Source organism: Rhineura floridana, chromosome 14, assembly GCF_030035675.1.
Source record: "Rhineura floridana isolate rRhiFlo1 chromosome 14, rRhiFlo1.hap2, whole genome shotgun sequence".
In the NCBI taxonomy this organism is placed as follows: Eukaryota; Metazoa; Chordata; class Lepidosauria; order Squamata; family Rhineuridae; genus Rhineura; species Rhineura floridana.
Window position 1 is genome coordinate 19,999,707 of NC_084493.1, and position 16,577 is coordinate 20,016,283.

A 16,577-nucleotide genomic window follows, 5' to 3' on the forward strand; every position below is an offset into this window, starting at 1 on the left:
AAATAGGCATTGTACAGATGGCTGTCTGAATGAAAAGTCATGCTTGGCCTGATGCCAAAGCGCTTGAAAAGTCAGAGATACAGACCACAGAATGAGCAATAAGTTGGATACTTAATAGGTAACGTCAGCTCCCAGAAAATGTCTTGCAAAAAGCAAATTAGTCTCAAGGTTTGGTTATTTTTACTTTGCTCTCTCGTTATTTTGGGACCTTTCTACTAAACTTTTCCTGGCAGCCTTGCTCCCTGCTTCAATTATCACTCTTCTTCAGTGATTATAGCCTTCCGATGCTGTCATCCTTACCCTATACCTCACTTACCAAAACTGTACCCTTCCATCTCTCCTCTCCTTTTTTTTTAAATGCTTTTAGACATGATTTAGGTTTGCTGTCCTACTGTTAAAAGCCTACAATTCATTGCTATGAATTAAACCTTACATTTTGGCCTGAAACTACTCTGTTGAGCAACTTGTATGCCTGGTCTCACTCACAAATGTATCATCAGTTGGAGACTTCCATAGCTGCAGCCTGGGCCACTTTTGTGGAGAGTGGCACCCTTGCTATGGAATATCCTCCCCAGAGAGATTGTAAGGATGTAAGAAGAGCCCAGCTGGATCAGGTTAATGAGCCATCTAGCTCAGCATCTAGTTCTCACAGTGGCTAACCAGATGTCTATGAGAAGCCAGCAAGCAGGACCTGATTGCAACTCTTTCCTTCTGCAGTTTCCAAAAACGTATTCAGAAGCATATTGCCTCTCATACTACTTGCCTTGATGGGTGACGTATGCATGTGTGGAAATCTATGGCTTGTGCATAGCTGGCATGTAGCCTCCTGTACAAAGGGCAAGAGTCACAGTTGTTGCTTCACCCACCACTGGATTACAGTCATCCAGAAAGTCGTCTCTGATGGAATACAGTTCTTAGACTGAAAAAACTCCCCCTCCCTGCTGTAAACGGTGCTTATTTCAGCCAGACTGAGAATACACAGCAGTCCCATTTCCTGTTCAGATATTGAAAGGATGCAATCTGCCAAGCATTCTTGCTACGTAACAAAATTTGGTGAGGTTTGCAAAGGAGCAGCGCTCTGTGAGCTCTGCACAAATTAATAGCCTTGTTTAGCTTGAACGATGAGCTCGTCTTCTTCTTGTAAATGATTATTATGAAAGATATACAAACAGTTTTGAATTTACAATGTGCTTTCCAATCTTTTTGCTGTTTCTCGATGACAATCATATGAGTTTTCAACTTTTGAGGTTGTAAACATACGCTGAGAAATTAGGATGTATCACTGTTTCTGGTATACACAAACCCAAATTGCTATCTTCAGGTCCCAGGACCTGAACCCAACTTGCCCAGGTCTGAGTCAAGCTTTCTCTATACACACATGCATTGTAAAATAGAAAGTTCCAAAAGGATTGCACTGTGTTCCAGTTTGGAAGAAGCTGCTTGTGGTGTGGTAACTTTTATGACTGTGAACTTGGAAATCTTTGGTTCACATTTCATCTCTGGCATAAACTCTTTTGGATGGCCTTAAGCAAACCACATACTTTCTGCCTTGATCCCACATAGGGATTATGGCAATGACCCTGGCCCTACTCTGCAGGGCTGTTGTAAAGATTACATGGAGACTACCAAACACTTACTATCCAAGTATTAAGTATTGCTAGCAGTAATTTCTGCTTTCCCATTGAGTAATTCTTTACTGTTTCAGGAACCTAAGTTTAGGATTGGGTGGTCTTCTGCAGTGTATTTAATTTTATTATTTTCTAAGGCAGCTCTGCCTCCCATCAGTCCACCAATATGTTTTATGTTAACTGTTAGTTAAGAGATCCAGAGTATGTTGTAAATGTCAAAGTAAATCCATCCTTTGTGAGTCTGAGTGTGCATTCTTGCTTAAGTACATAAGCAGGGCAACAAACTTCAACTTGTCCTGTTTTGATTCCAACCCACCAGTAGGCACCAGGCATGCAAATAGAACTGGGAGATAACACATCCGGCAAAGACAAAGAAGGTACAATAGTTATGCAGTATATAATTCCCACGAGAAATTAGCTTGTGATCCAGCAAGGAACCACAGTCTTCTGTCTGTCCATTCTGGGCTTTAGGGAGCTATGCATACTTGTGCAAAGTTATTCAATTTTCCCCCTGTTGTTTGAGCCAGAGGGCCATCATTGTTGTCTTGCAATGTTGTGAAGTTGTTGATGCTGATTGGTTGAGCTGGTGTTCTGGCATGGAATGTTCAGTTGCTCAGGGAACAAAGCTGTTTGCAGTCTTAATTTCTGTGAGGAATAGAAACGTCGTCAGTTTGTGTGGAATTAACAGTCTCATGAAGGAGCAAGATGAAGGCTCAGGATATAGGGAATCATATAGAAAGGAAACACAGGTGCAAGGGACTGAAAAGAGAGAAGATAGTAGGCTGAGAAGGGAACTTGATAAAAGGATATTTGGAGAATGAAGCTTGATGGAAAAGGACAGAGGAGACAGACGACAGAATTGAGAATGGACTAATGAGAGATGGAGCTCTGAAGAAACCTCATGATGTGCAAGAATGGGTTGGAGAGATGAGTGCTGTGGAGCTCTGTTCAAAAGACAAGATGGCCAAAGGTTCAAGTAACTTAAAAGCAGGGGCCTGAAGAGGAAATGGGCTGTGGAGACTTTAAGAGGAGAAGCTAGGGCTGGAGCAAAATTGAAATGAGGTCAGAGGCTATGCTGTACTGGTTGGAAGAACGAAGAACGAAGATCTGAGAGCTGGAGTCAGGGATCCAGGGCTGGCATTAGGGCAGATAGGGATAACTGGGGATCCCCTGACCCACCTGACTCTGCTCCTTCTCATTGTCTCTGCCATTGCTGTCTGTTCACTTTCCTTTTTCAGGTGTTTAAGCCAGGGGTAGGGAACCTAAGGCCTGTGGGGCCAAATAGAGCCCTCCAGTCCTCTTTATTTGGCCGTTGGAACTCTTCCCAGGCCACACCCCTCAGTGGCTCTACTTTGCACCCAAGTGGTTTTGCCTTGCCCTCTCCTTATGGGCAGTGATACATGGATTAAGCCTAGAGAGGAGTGAGCCCACTGAGGGCCTATTTCCAAGGATTCCCCCCAAAATCTGGAACTGACATTGCAGGAAGCTAAAGGGTCATACCACCAGGCTTAGGTTCTGGTGGGGAATTCTTCCAATTGTAGCAGCTTCTGTCACTGCAGAATTGATTTCTTGGCAACCCTTAATAGGGCAGGTGGGCTCATGAAGCAAGGGCAAGAGTGAAATTCACACTGGCCATCGATTCTGTAGCCTTCTAGTTCAAAATGAATGGTTAACAATTGGCACCTATGCAGCAAAACATCCTGTGCAAATGTAAACGGCTATTATGACAGTATAAGAGCATCCGTAACAATTAAACAGATGGAAAAAAAGCACATAATCAACAACATAAAAATGCAAACTACATAAAATGGTTTGAAAACCAATTTGCAAGATGCTGATAAATGAAGATCATGAAAACTCCAACCAAGATGGTGGTTGCATAATACCAAGTGACAATATGCTAAATGGACTGGGTCATCCTGAATGTCTTAGCATTGGCTTGACAGTAGGACCAAGTATAATAACTTGCCATCCATTTATGTTAACATAATCTGTTGATTATGCAGGCCAGTGCTCAAGGTACAAATATTAGAACCAGATATCATTAATTCAGACAAATTTTGCCCTGACGTTATCTGCTGTTACCGTGTGCAATGCAATTGCTGACTGCACTTTTTAAAAAGAAGTCAAATTGTTTTGTTTTGTTTTTAAATTGTCCACCAAGATCTTGCTCAGTTTATACTGGCAAACTAGATGCCCTGAAGCTAGAGAAAGGCTGCAATTATATAAGAGAAGGGTGTGGCATAGTTTTCCTTCGGCTGAAAGTAACTTCGCCTCTTTTTAAGGTGAACAAGTCAACTTCGATGAGAGCTGTATTCTTGGCTTTACGGCGACCTGCACTGTGCACTTCTTGGAAATGTTGTTATTAATTAAAGCGATTAATCAAAACATCAACTTTTTTGTAAACCTTGGCTCCTTACAGGAAGTAAATTGTCACTATGGGTTAAAATCCTTTTAAGATTTCCAAAAGAAACACCTGGAGAGAACCTGTAATTGTGGCCTGCTAATTAAATTATTCATTAAATTGCCTTTAAGATTGTTGTTTTAAAAATGTTGCTACAAGCAGAAAGTTGGAATCAAAGGCATGTATCTATTTTACGTTAATGCTAGGAAGGAAGGGGAAAAGAGAGACAAATTTCAACACAGGTGTAGTGGTGGGGATGGGGAGTCAGAATATTAGGCCAGTGATGGGGAGTGGTAGGACATCTCTGGCCCACAGGCCAAATTAAGTGCGGCAGGGCCCCAGATTTGACCCACGAGGCCATTTTCCCTGCGCTGTCTTGCCCACCACCATGCGGGGGAGGTAAAGATGTACCTGCAAAGGAAGAAGTGGGAGCTTTAAAGAGCACTCTCTGCTGTCCCTTGGCAAGCAAGACTTGTTTGTGCTTGACTGCAAGCCCGGCAGGAATTGGCTGCACTATGGAATTCTTTACTGGAAACTCTGTTGTTCAGCAGGTCGTTTCGCAAAGCAAGATTTGCTGCAAGAGCTGATCAGCTGACCAGCACTTAGAGCAAGCCCTGCAGGGATCCGCTGTCCTTCAGAGTTCCCAATCCCTTGAAATAAAACCATGTGAGCAAAGGAATGCTTCACCTGATGCTATGATGATTGACACCTGTCAAAGTGTCCAATGGGGACATTAGGGATCTGGCCTGCTAGCTGGATCCAGTTCCCCATCCCCGCTTGTAGCCCTTCAGATGATGTTTGGACTCCAACTCCCGTCAGCACCAATGAGCATGGCCAGTTGTCAGGGATGATGGAGTTGTAGTCCAGCGACATTTGGAAGGCCACAGGTTCCCCATTCTATGGAATCTTTTGGAATTCAAGGCATTTGGGTTCCCATGTTCCAGAATTAGGAGTTTTTAGGACATGATCTCCAAGCAAGATCTGGCTGCAAAGGGGAGGGCCATATTGTTCAGTGGCAGAGCGTATGTTTGTGTGCAGAAAGCCCCGGGTTCAATCTATACTGTTTCCAGTGAAAAATAATATTAGCGAGAGAGAGTGTGATGTAGTGGTCAGAATGGACTTAGACTCGGAAGACTCATCAGCCATGATGCTCACTAGGTGACTTTGGGCCAGGCATTCTGTCTCAGCCCGTCTACTCCACAGGGTTATTGTGAGGATAAAACAGAGGGAGAGAACCATGTATGCTCTCCTAAGAGAGGGCATTTTCGGTTGCAGCCCCTAAACTGGAACTCCCTCCCCACAGCAGTTCTCTGGAAACTTCCCTGTGCAGTTTTCAGCAAATGCTGAAGCTCTTTACTCTGGCCTTCTGATACCTGAGAAAGGTATTTTTAGGACCCACCCTACATTTTGTGATGTTTATTTATTTATTTATTAAATTTATTAGTAGCTTTTCTACACAAATATGTGCACTCCAAGCAACTTCCAGTTAATAAAAAGTAAAAGTAAAATATTAATGTGTGTGTATATAAGGCGGTGGAGTAACCCTTCTTAGGAAGGCTACACAACAGAAGCCCTCCAAGAGCCTTCCAGAGTTGAGAACCAAATGCCTGGCAGAAGAAAAATGTGGGCAATGATGGTGCAAGGCGAACTTCCCTGGGGAGAGTGTTCCACAAATGGCGGGCTGCCACTGAGAAGGCCCTTTCTTGTGCTGCCACTCTGTGCACCTCCTTCTGAGGGGGTACACGAAGAAGGCCTTGTAATGCCGAGTGCAGGTCCGGGTTGGTACATATAGGGAGAGGTGGTCCTTGATTGTGATTTTAAGTTTTTTTAATTGTTTTTTAATGATGCATTTTAAATTGTTGTAACCTGCCCTGGAACCTTGGGGTGAAGGGTAGGTAATAGATTAAAATAATAATAGTGATGATGATGATGATAATCCATTATCATCATTGCTATATTTATTACCCGCCCTTCACCAGCAAGTCCCAGGGAGGAAAGCAGAAGTAAAATTAGGGCTGGCCCAGATTTTCTGTTCAGTTGAATTTTGTGGCTTTCACAGGTCATTTCAGGTGACAGTCAGTTGGAGGAAAAGTTGAAGCACTTGCAAATGCATTACAGGATGGTCTTAAGAGTTCTTAATCCACAACCCTTCTTACAACTCTTCAATAAGTACTGCTACCACCACCTTTTCCCTATTCAGTGCCCTACTATGTTCTATTCTGTTCTGGTTTATTTCTGTGCCACTGTTTGGCCAAAATGGCCCCTCAGGCAGCTCACAAAGATTACACACAAATACAAAATACAAGTCAGAAAAGAACAATACAATTTACAAAAATTTAAGACAACAAAATCTCAACATTTTTTTAAAAAAGCAACAACAACAACAACTAAAAGCCAAATACATCCATCTTCCTGGGTAAAGGACAGTCTCCAGAAAGATGTCAGAAAGAGCAGAGGTGTGAGGGGGCAAGGCAGGTGGAAAAGCTTGCCCTTTGATTATTCCAGCACAGTCTCACTCCTGTAGCAATGGTAATGAATCCTAAATTTTGGCATTCAGGAGATGTGTGGCCAAAAGGCCCTCAGTCAAGCAGCAGCAGCCTTTTGAAGAGGGAAAAAATAAAGGAGGTTCTTGTGTTACCTCATAATGCAATTTGCATGTGTTACTCTCCCCACCCCATCCAAATGTCTGAAGAATTTCTGTCTCTCCCCCCTCACCTTCTTTGTAAAGAAAGGTCTGATGAAGGCGTTGCTGGTGGGTGGGCTTTGCTCATCCCTTTGTAATTATTACAAGGTCTGGGCAGTAGGTCTAGCTTGAGACAATGAAGAGCAAGCACCTTTCATGGTAGATGATCATGGACTTGACTCAGAAAACCCAACCTAAATACTAGTATACTGTAGAACTGGGGTTCCCAACTGTGGTCCATGGACCATCAGTGGTCTGCAAGCTTCATTCAGGTGGTCCATGGCATGTCTGTAGATTTATAGCTGGATGGGAGATGGCACATCCATCACACTGAATATTCTTAATTTTAATTGTTTAAAAATAATTAAAACTTAATTGTATTGTCATTGCTTCTTTAATCTCCTAAATTGTGTCTTATTTTATTACTAGGGGATCCACCCATTTTCTTCACTCGCCAATCCTGCCTACCATAGCCAAACACCCGTTTCCCCCCAGGTCACCAAAAACCCATTTCGTAATCCAAACTCATGAGCAATGATGGGGAGGGGAGAGGAAGTTATAAAGTACTGTACTGGGTAAATTTCTTGTATATAAATGAGCTTACAGAAGAGAGATAAAAAAAGACCTTTGTCTTCAGAGACTTAGGCTGCAATCCAATATGTGTCTACTCAGAAGTAAGCTCCATTTGGTTCAATTAGATTTATTCCCGGAAAGGGTGTGTTAGACTGCAGCCTTAGACTGAGTTCTTGTGTTAAGACTTGGGGGGGGGGTTGGGGGGGGGACAGCCTCCCTGCAAAACTCTGTTTATTGCCAATATTTATAGACCACTTTTCACTGTAGATGCTCACAAAACAGTTTTATACAACAATCAATAAAACAACCCATCAGTCCAAATATAATAATAATAATAATTGTTGTTGTTATGTGCCTTCAGGTTGATTACGACTTATGGCGACCCTATGAATCAGCGACCTCCACATGTTTAAAGCAAACAAAAAGCTCAGTTAAAAACATAAATTCCATAAATAGGCATATTGCGTGTGTTATGCGCCTTCAAGTCAGTTGTGACTTATGGTGACCCTATGAATCAGCTACCTCCAGTAGCATCTGTTGTAAACCACCCTGTTCAGATCTTGTAAATTCAGGTCTGTGGCTTCCTTTATGGAGTCAATCCATCTCTTGCTTGGTCTTCCTCTTTTTCTACTCCCTTCTGTTTTTCCCAGCATTATTGTCTTTTCTAGTGAATCATGTCTTCTCATTATATGTCCAAAGTACGATAACCTCAGTTTCATCATTTTAGCTTCTAATGATAGTTCTGGTTTAATTTGTTCCAACACCCAATTATTTGTCTTTTTTTGCAGTCCATGGTATGCGCAAAACTCTCCTCCAGCACCACATTTCAAATGAATTGATTCTTTTCTTATCCACTTTTTTCACTGTCCAACTTTCACGTCCGTATATAGAGATCAGGAGTACCATGGTCTGAATGATCCTGACTTTGGTGTTCAGTGATACATCTTTGCGTTTCAGGATCTTTTCTAGTTCTCTCATAGCTGTCCTCCCCAGTCCTAGTCTTCTTCTGATTTCTTGACTATTGTCTCCCTTTTGGTTAATGACTGTGCCAAGGTACTGTATTGATAATCTTTGACAAGTTCAATATCCTCATTGTCAATGTTAAAGTTACATATCTTCTGTTGTCATTACTTTAGTCTTCTTGACGTTCAGCTGTAGTCCTGCTTTTGTACTTTCCTCTTTAACTTTCATCAGCGTTCATTTCAAATCATTACTAGTTTCTGCTAGTAGTATGGTATTGTCTGCATAACTTAAATTATTGATATTTCTCCCTCCAATTTTCACACCTCGTTCATCTTGGTCCAATCCCGCTTTCTGTATGATATCTTCTGCATATAGATTAAACAAATAGGGTGCTAAAATACACCCCTGTGTCACACCCTTTCTGATTGGGAACCAATCGATTTTTCCATATTCTGTCCTTACAGTAGCCTCTTGTCCAGAGTATAAGTTGCGCATCAGAACAATCAGATACTGTGGCACCCCCATTTCTTTTAAAGCATTCCATAGTTTTTCATGTTCTGCACAATCAAAGGCTTTGCTGTAGTTAATAAAACACCGGATGATTTTCTTCAGAAATTCTTCTGAAATACAATTTATTGAAAATGCTTGTTTGAAATAGAAAGATCTTTGTCAAGCACCTGAAGTTCCACCGTGGGAGGGGCTGTGTGATCTCAGCTGGGAAGGAATTCCACAGAGTCAGGCTCACAATACTGAATGCACACAGCTCCTGGTGATACAGGCCGTGCATCCCAGCCATGAGGGACCACTAAGAGAAACTCCCCTGAAGATCTCAGTTATTGGGCAGAGACTGAAGGAATCGGACGGTCCTTAAGGTACCATTGACGCAAGTTGTTTTTTGTTGTTATGTGTGTGTGTCTTTTGCTGGGAAATCTTGCCCTCTTTTCTGCCTGACTCATGATAAAATAGCCTCATGTGTCTTCTCACCTCTCTCTTATGGTCCTAAGGGTGAGGATTTTCATCAGAAGGATGTGAGTCATGCTGTTCCCCCTCACCTCTGGACTTAAAAGTGGCTTCAGAATCATAGCCAGTGGGGGTAGGGTGTAGATCATTGTGCCGTTCTTCTAATCATGGAATATACGCTTCTTGTCTATGCTACAACTTCACTGTGTGTGCCAGACTTGTTCCTGTAGTGCAGCTCCAAAGAAAAGGGAGGCGAGGGAAATCAGAACCCTCATATGAAAGAGAATCTGTTAAGAGCAGGGTTTTTACCAAAATAACTGCAACAGTGAAAACCAGATGCCATAAATTATAGCATATTTGCCATAGATCAGTGGCTCCTGAACTTTTTGTTCCCCATGGACCACTTAAAAATTGCTGAGAGTCTTGGTGGGCCACTTAATTATTTTTTCCCCCCGTTGTAGCAACTGTAATGTGCTGTGCTATGGCTTTTAATTGCATTTTTATTGCTGCTTTTATTGCTTATATTGTATTACAATTTTCATTCCACAGAATTCAAATTGTTGTAGAATAAAATGCGATATAAGAAATAAAATAAGCAATCAAAATACAGTTAAAATCAATATATATAGTTAATGCAGACATGCCACGGACCACCTGAATGGAGCTTGCAGGCCGCTAGTGATTTACGGACCACAGTTTGGAAATGACTGCCATAGATTATGTAAAGCTTAGTTGACTCTCTCTTGATCTGATAAGCAGGGTTTTATGTGGTCTATTTGCTGACCAGTTTTTAAACATTCAGGGAACCCCTTTCAGTGCTTAAGTTTTTTGCCAAGGGCCCAACTACTCCCCTCATACATATGCCACCAAACAGCCACCCACTGCAGAGGATTCCAGCTAAGTGTTCTAAACCACATCAGCTGAGAGATCATGTGAGGCACTGCTTAAATGTGTCAGACCTCACCATTGCATGACCTGAAAGTACCTTTTAGAACAGGGATGGAGAAGTGTGGCCCTCTGGATATTGTTGGACTTTGCTTCCCATCATCCCTAGCCATTGGCCATGCTGTATGGGAGCTGATGGGAGATGTCCAGCAACATTTGAAGGGCCACGGGTTCCCTATACCTGCCATAGTAGGGGGGAATTGGTGTTTTGCTGGTGGGCAGGTTGTCTTTCTGTGAAGGAGTCAACTTTGATGATTGTGCAGTATATAAATAGCTTATAAATAAATGTTCTTCTCTGTGAGGCACTCCTGAGAAGCTTTTGATGAATCCCAGGGTTCCATGGAGGAGAATTTGGAAACCATATTCTTGGCTTACATTAGGAGTCTGACTATTATAGAAATAGTAAAGCTAGTTCATGTTAGTCACTGTTTACCATAAAAATAAAAGAAGAGCCTGCTGGATCAAGCCAAAGGCCCATCCACTATAGCATCTTGTTCTCATGGTGGCCAGACAGATGCCTATGGGAGATCCACAAGCAGAACTTGAGTGCAACAGCCTTTTCCCCACTGGTGATTTCCAGTAACTGGTGTGCAGAGGTATAACTGCCTCCGACAGTTGAAGTAGAACATAGCCACTTGTCCTGCCCAGAGCGCGAGACACGAGACGGAGGCGGGGCTGGAATTAATTCTTGCTTTATTAGAGTAACGGTTACATCAAAAGCAGTGTGCTTCATAGACCTGTCTATGCTAACTCACTACTGACTCTACCTTAGCTATCTAGGCATGCTCTGCAGCATGCGGAGTAAGTTGACTCAGCACCTGAATCAGGGGGGTGCCGCCTTAAATAGGAAAGGTCTTAGCTCATAATCTCTGACTCCTCCGAAGTACCACCTTCTGACTATCCCGCTTCTCGCGTTGTCTCGTGCGGGGCGAAGGGGAACGATCCTCCGGCTGTACATCTGGCAGCACAGGCTCGCTAGGTGCCAACTTGACCTCAGGGGGCAAGGAGCAGGCTGGCGGGGAAGCATTTGAAGTGCCAGGCAGGGAGTCCCGGGGGGTGGAGTTGGCACGCGCACGCGGAGGATCACTTCCCAACGGCTTTGTTGGAGCGCTTGCAGACGGAGTGGGATCCGTGTCGACAGGAGGGCTGTTCAGCTTGTGGGCTGTCGGCATCTCCCCCTCCCTCAACTCCCTCGAAAGCCTCATCCTCCTCTGACACCTCTCCCAGGTCTACCTGGGGGAGCTGGGGCTCAACACCACTATGGTTAGTAGCCACTGAGAGCCTTATCCTCTGTGAATTTGTCTAATCCTCTTTTAAAGCCAACAGAGCTGGAGTCCATCACTGCCTTCTGTGGGAGCAAATTCCACAATTAAACTTATGTTCAGAAATCCTTTCTTTTGTCTGTCCTGAATCTTTGAAACATTTAATTCTGCTTCATTCAATATCCACAAGCTCTAGTCTTAATTGCCTGTAATAACAGGTGACAAGAGAGTGGTAAACAGCACAATAGTATCTAGGATCAATGAAAGAAACAGAGAGGTTCTTTTCTGTTATAATGGAAATGCCAGCTTGTTCTTTAATCTCATGTGTTTTATTTATTGTTGGAAGGGTATCTTAATCGGCTGTTGGGCATCTTGACTGCCATTGCCAATCTTCTCCTTGAGGAACTCCCAGTTTCCAGTGTTCCTCAGAAAACAGTTTGCAAATCACTGGAGACTTACAGAAGATTAGTGTTGTTCTTCTGTGGCTAACATCAGAGTCATGGTATGGTAGACAGATTGAAGAAGAGCATGCATTAATACCCCTGACACATTTTGCAAGAAATTAGGAGTGGCTGTCCATAAAACAGCTGTTTTTTCCCTTTCAAAACAGCCACAGTGTGCTGTTTTGAGATGCTAGAGACTAATATCATTGTGAGACAAGTTGTATAAAATGTGTGAAATACCCGCCAGAGTCTCCTTAGTTTACATCTGAGTAGCTCTAATCATACTTGCATGCTCTGCTTTCACATCACGCGTTAGATGCAATCATAATAACACAGGCTTGCAAATAGACATTCACCTGTACCAGTACTAAAAATAATGTTTAAATACTTATTTCATCTCAATGTATGCATTTCTATATGTATTATATCCTATTATATGAATTTCCTAAAACATATTTTGGTGCATTTTTGCACTGGAGTGCTGAATTTGGGGGAGGTGGAAATCCAAAGAACAATTATGTTCCAATCCATGTATTGGGCTGGAAGGTGCAGATTAGGTCAGTTTGCTTAAGAATGCGTACTACGTAAAATTCTCATCCATCCTGAATGCTGCATGAATTCATCCTTCATGAATTTGTCTAGCCTTATTTGCCACGTTTTTCTAATCCCATTTTAAAGCCATCCAAGTTAATGGTCATCTCCACATCTTCTGGCAGCGAGTGGTATAGTTTAACTATGCACTGTGTGAAGAAGTACTTCCTTTTGTCTGTCCTGAAACTTACCATTCAGCTTCATTGGATGACCCTGGATTCTAGTATTATGTGTATGTGTGCGAGAGAAAAACTCTCTTCCCACTTTCTCTACATTTTGCATAATTCTATACACCTCTATCGTGTCCCCCATTGCCACCTTCCCCCCTCTAAAAAAACCCCAAATGTTGTATCCTGTTGCTCCAGCCTCTTGATCATTTTACTTGACCTTTTCTGCACCTTTTCCAGCTCTACAATGTCCTTTTTGAGATGTGACTACACTGACTGGACATGGCTCTCCAGGATTTCAGACTGGGGTCTTTCCCATCCCATCCCATCCCACAGACATTGGGGATTTAATTTGGGACTGTCTGTCTGTATGCAAAGCATGTGTTCTACCACTCAGTGATGTCCCTTCTCAGATCATATCAAATCTGAGAGAGAGAGAGAGAGAGAGAGAGAGAGAGAGAGAGAGAGAGAGAGAGAGCATTTGACTGGCTGTCTGATTTGAGTTACTGGAAAGCCAGAAAATAATGGAAGAATATCGTTTTGTTGTTGTTTGTTCCTAGCCTTATCACAACTTTACCAAACATGAATGTAGTCAGCTTTGTTGTGTGTCTCCCCCACACACACACATTTCCAATAATGATCACCAAGGTTAGGATAAATACTTGCTAATTGCTTTAGAGTCAAAAGTATATTGTATATAATTCTCTTTCAAGCTTATCGATGGCAATACAAGTAAATGTGATTTTCCATTGTTTGTTTTTATTCAGTTTGTTACATTTATATCCTGCCTCTTCTCCAAGGAGCACAAAGTTGTGTACATATTTCACCCTCAATTTTAATCTCACAATAACCCTGGGAGGTTTGGTTTGGCTGAAAAATGGTGAATAGTCCAAGGTCATTAGAGCTTCTTGGCTGAGTGGGAATTTGAACCTGGATCTTCCTAGTCCTGATCCAGCATTCTGACCATTGTACTGTACTGTATTGGTTGTTCCTGGTATGCATTGGGAGAGAGGCTCGTAAAAATGTATGTGGACTTCTGATTTTAGTGAACTTAAAGGCTGCAGTGACATCTTAATTTGTAATCTGAAGGAAAGGGGACTGAATTGCTCCTTTTAAAGTTAGGATTGTTGCACATGGCACATTTAAGTTGCTTGCTTCAGACGGTGTTTGCTGCCAAAGGGATTAAACGAAATGCTCATAACCCTACCTGCTCATGGTACGAATGTATGGGATGCACTTTCGTCTGGAATGGATGAACAGACTTGCTCTGCTGTTAAGCAGTTTAAAAAAGGAATGTAGACTTGTATGTAGTTTTTTCCATTTGTGTTTGCCCAGATTTCTTTCTTCCATCCTTCTGCTTTGGTAAATGTCCGTGGTTGCATGAACCTTCCCCACCTCATCATTGGTCTATGCACCATCCTCTGTATTTGCCACTGAACTTGGTTAGGCTGCAGTTGACCCTTGTCATGTGGCAGGGCACCACAGGGACAAGCTTCATATCCTCTAAGTTTCTAATGTAGCCTTGGCTTTGTGTGACTCATAAACAGTGATCAAGAAAGTCAATGTGTTGTATGGACAGATGGCAGGAATCGGATCTCCAGTGAGTGGCCTGGTGTCATTTTGAATGACTGTTGTCTGCTTTTATCATGGGCCCTGTGGAAGACTCTTTATGAAGTGAGGAGGAGGAGGAGGAGGAGGAGGAATTGGACCCTAGGGAGGGACCCAGTGGTTGGCAGCAGGAGGGGGTTGAAACAGGAAAAGGCTTCAACAGTTTAGACAGTGACAGCTCCACCCCCTTAATTCCAGTTACAACTGAAGAAACTATGGTTGACTTAGAGCCAGCCCCTGCCCTGTCTCTTGGCCCTGCCTTGTTGCCTGAGCCACCATTGGTGCCTCCTCCCAAGAAGGAGGAATTGGAGGCTGAACCAGAGGCAGTGTCAGAGGAGGATCTGACTGAAGTGCCGTCACCAAGGATGTGCAGGCTAATGTGCAGGTGCCAGCAGACAATGCCAGCTTTTCAACCTGTTCAGAGGAGTGCTCAGTTGCTCATGCACGCCCGTTCAGAAACCTTCCCCGCGCAAATAGAAAACCCACCCTGAGCCTGTTTAAAGAATCTCAAGGGGCATGTCCAATTGCTGAGACAGTGTCGTCGGTTGAGTAACCATGCCTAGTTATGCTATGTAGAGATGCAGAGTCTTATATAATCTGTAAACTGGTCTATGAAATGCTCTGAACTGAGATTTCACATTAAACATAATGGAGAAAAACACACCAGTGCGTCTGAGTCTGAATCTAATGGAATTGGCTAGGACAGCATGGCAGCACCGAGTTCTTTCTTTCTTTTTTAAGCAGGCGATTATCTTCTGTGTTGCTTTCACCTAGGCTTGATTGGGCCCTGTCGTCTCTCCTCTTGAAACTTCTTATCTTCAAGGGCTCATTCACCTGTTCAGTGGTATATGTCGTCATCTAACAACAGCCCCCTTCTCTGTCTGTTTAGAACAAATGCATCAGTCTTCACACACAAAAATAAATAGAACAGAAACCTGTCATAGAAATGGCAACATTCAGAAACCAGAGGAGAACATTTCATGCTTCCTGTGACCCACTGCTGCTGATTGCAAAGTTACTTACCTGGCAGGGGAGATACCGTGATCACAAAGGAGGTTTTCCCAGATGAGGCTCATCCATTGCACTCTGGGAATGGTGACCCCTGCGATTTCCCCAAGTGCGGAAATCTCTACTGCATAATTTGTGGTATGTGGTTCCTTCAGCAAAGGAACTTCTGAGGAAAATTCAGGCATAAAGCTGTCAAACTAGAGTTTGGCAATAAGTTTGATTCTGCTTGCTTAGGGCTCAATCACTGCCAAGGTTTTCTTTCCTACTACAGCACAGTAAAGTTAAGAAGACTGTGGTATCACCAATTACTGCTGTTGCTTACAGTCACTGTGCTTGAGCTGTAAGCTTGGGGTGCGGAATCTGTGGCCCTCAGCTTGATTTCATGCATGGTAAGTGAGGATCTGTGTTTTGGGGGATTGGGGGTGCAGGAAGGCAAAACAGAGATGAGAAGGTAAACACGGGGGGGACGGCACAGAAATAATGCTAGGCAATATCACAGTGGTCTAAACCAGGGGCTCCCAAACTGTGGTCTATGGACCACCAGTGGTCCATGAGCTTCGTGCAGGTAGTCCACACTGTGTCTGTGAAGAACACTTACAATTGGAATATTATGGAATTCAAATTGCAATCCAATATAAGAAATAAAAGAAGCCATACAAATACAATTAAAGATATCTAGTGCCATGCATCACAATTTCTACAACAGGCAGAAAAATAATTAAGTGGTCAGCCAAGACCCACAGCACTTTTGAAGGGGTCCATGGGGGAAAAACGTTTGGAAATCACTTCTCTAAATTCTAAATTGCATTTAGAATTTCTGATCATGGTTCTGTCCATGATCAGTCCTGACTCTGCACCATCAGATGTGCCCCCCAACTGACTTTTCCTGACAGTCAGTGGCCCTTCATAGGGAAAAGGTTCTCCATCTCTGCTAAGCATCAGCAAGCTGAACAGAAATTTTATTTATTTATTTATTTTTAAATTATTAGATTTATGTCTCGCCTTTCCTTCCAGTAGGAGCCCAGGGTGGCATGTCGTATCTTCTTTGGCCCCACAGTTTACTCTCTCTCTTTTTTTGCCTCTGTCCCCTTTTGTGTGTTTCTGTAGATACAGATAAATGCCAACTTCCTACATAAGAAGTGGGCTTTCCTCCACAGAACCCAGCTCTTCATTGTATTCTTACCACAAAGTGGAAGATAATAATCTTTTCCATGATATGGTAGATGGCTTTTCCAGGAGAGAAATGAAGTCTGCAATCCTGTGCATGCTTATTTGTAAGAAAGTCCCACTGAATAAAATAAGGCTTATTTCCAGACCCAGACGACTGGGCTGTAAATCTTCC

The 16,577-nt window shown here is 42.9% G+C and overlaps 1 protein-coding gene and 1 non-coding gene across 4 annotated transcripts in view; both read left to right on the top strand.

Annotated features, from left to right (window-relative positions):
* Positions 1-16,577, top strand: part of CHSY1 (chondroitin sulfate synthase 1) — a 118,799-nt gene that overhangs the window by 66,008 nt on the left and 36,214 nt on the right. The gene's annotated exons all lie outside the window — the stretch shown is intronic.
* LOC133370125 (U1 spliceosomal RNA) lies at positions 15,243-15,402 on the top strand. Its single transcript, XR_009759076.1, has one exon. It is a non-coding gene; the product is annotated as a U1 spliceosomal RNA (small nuclear RNA).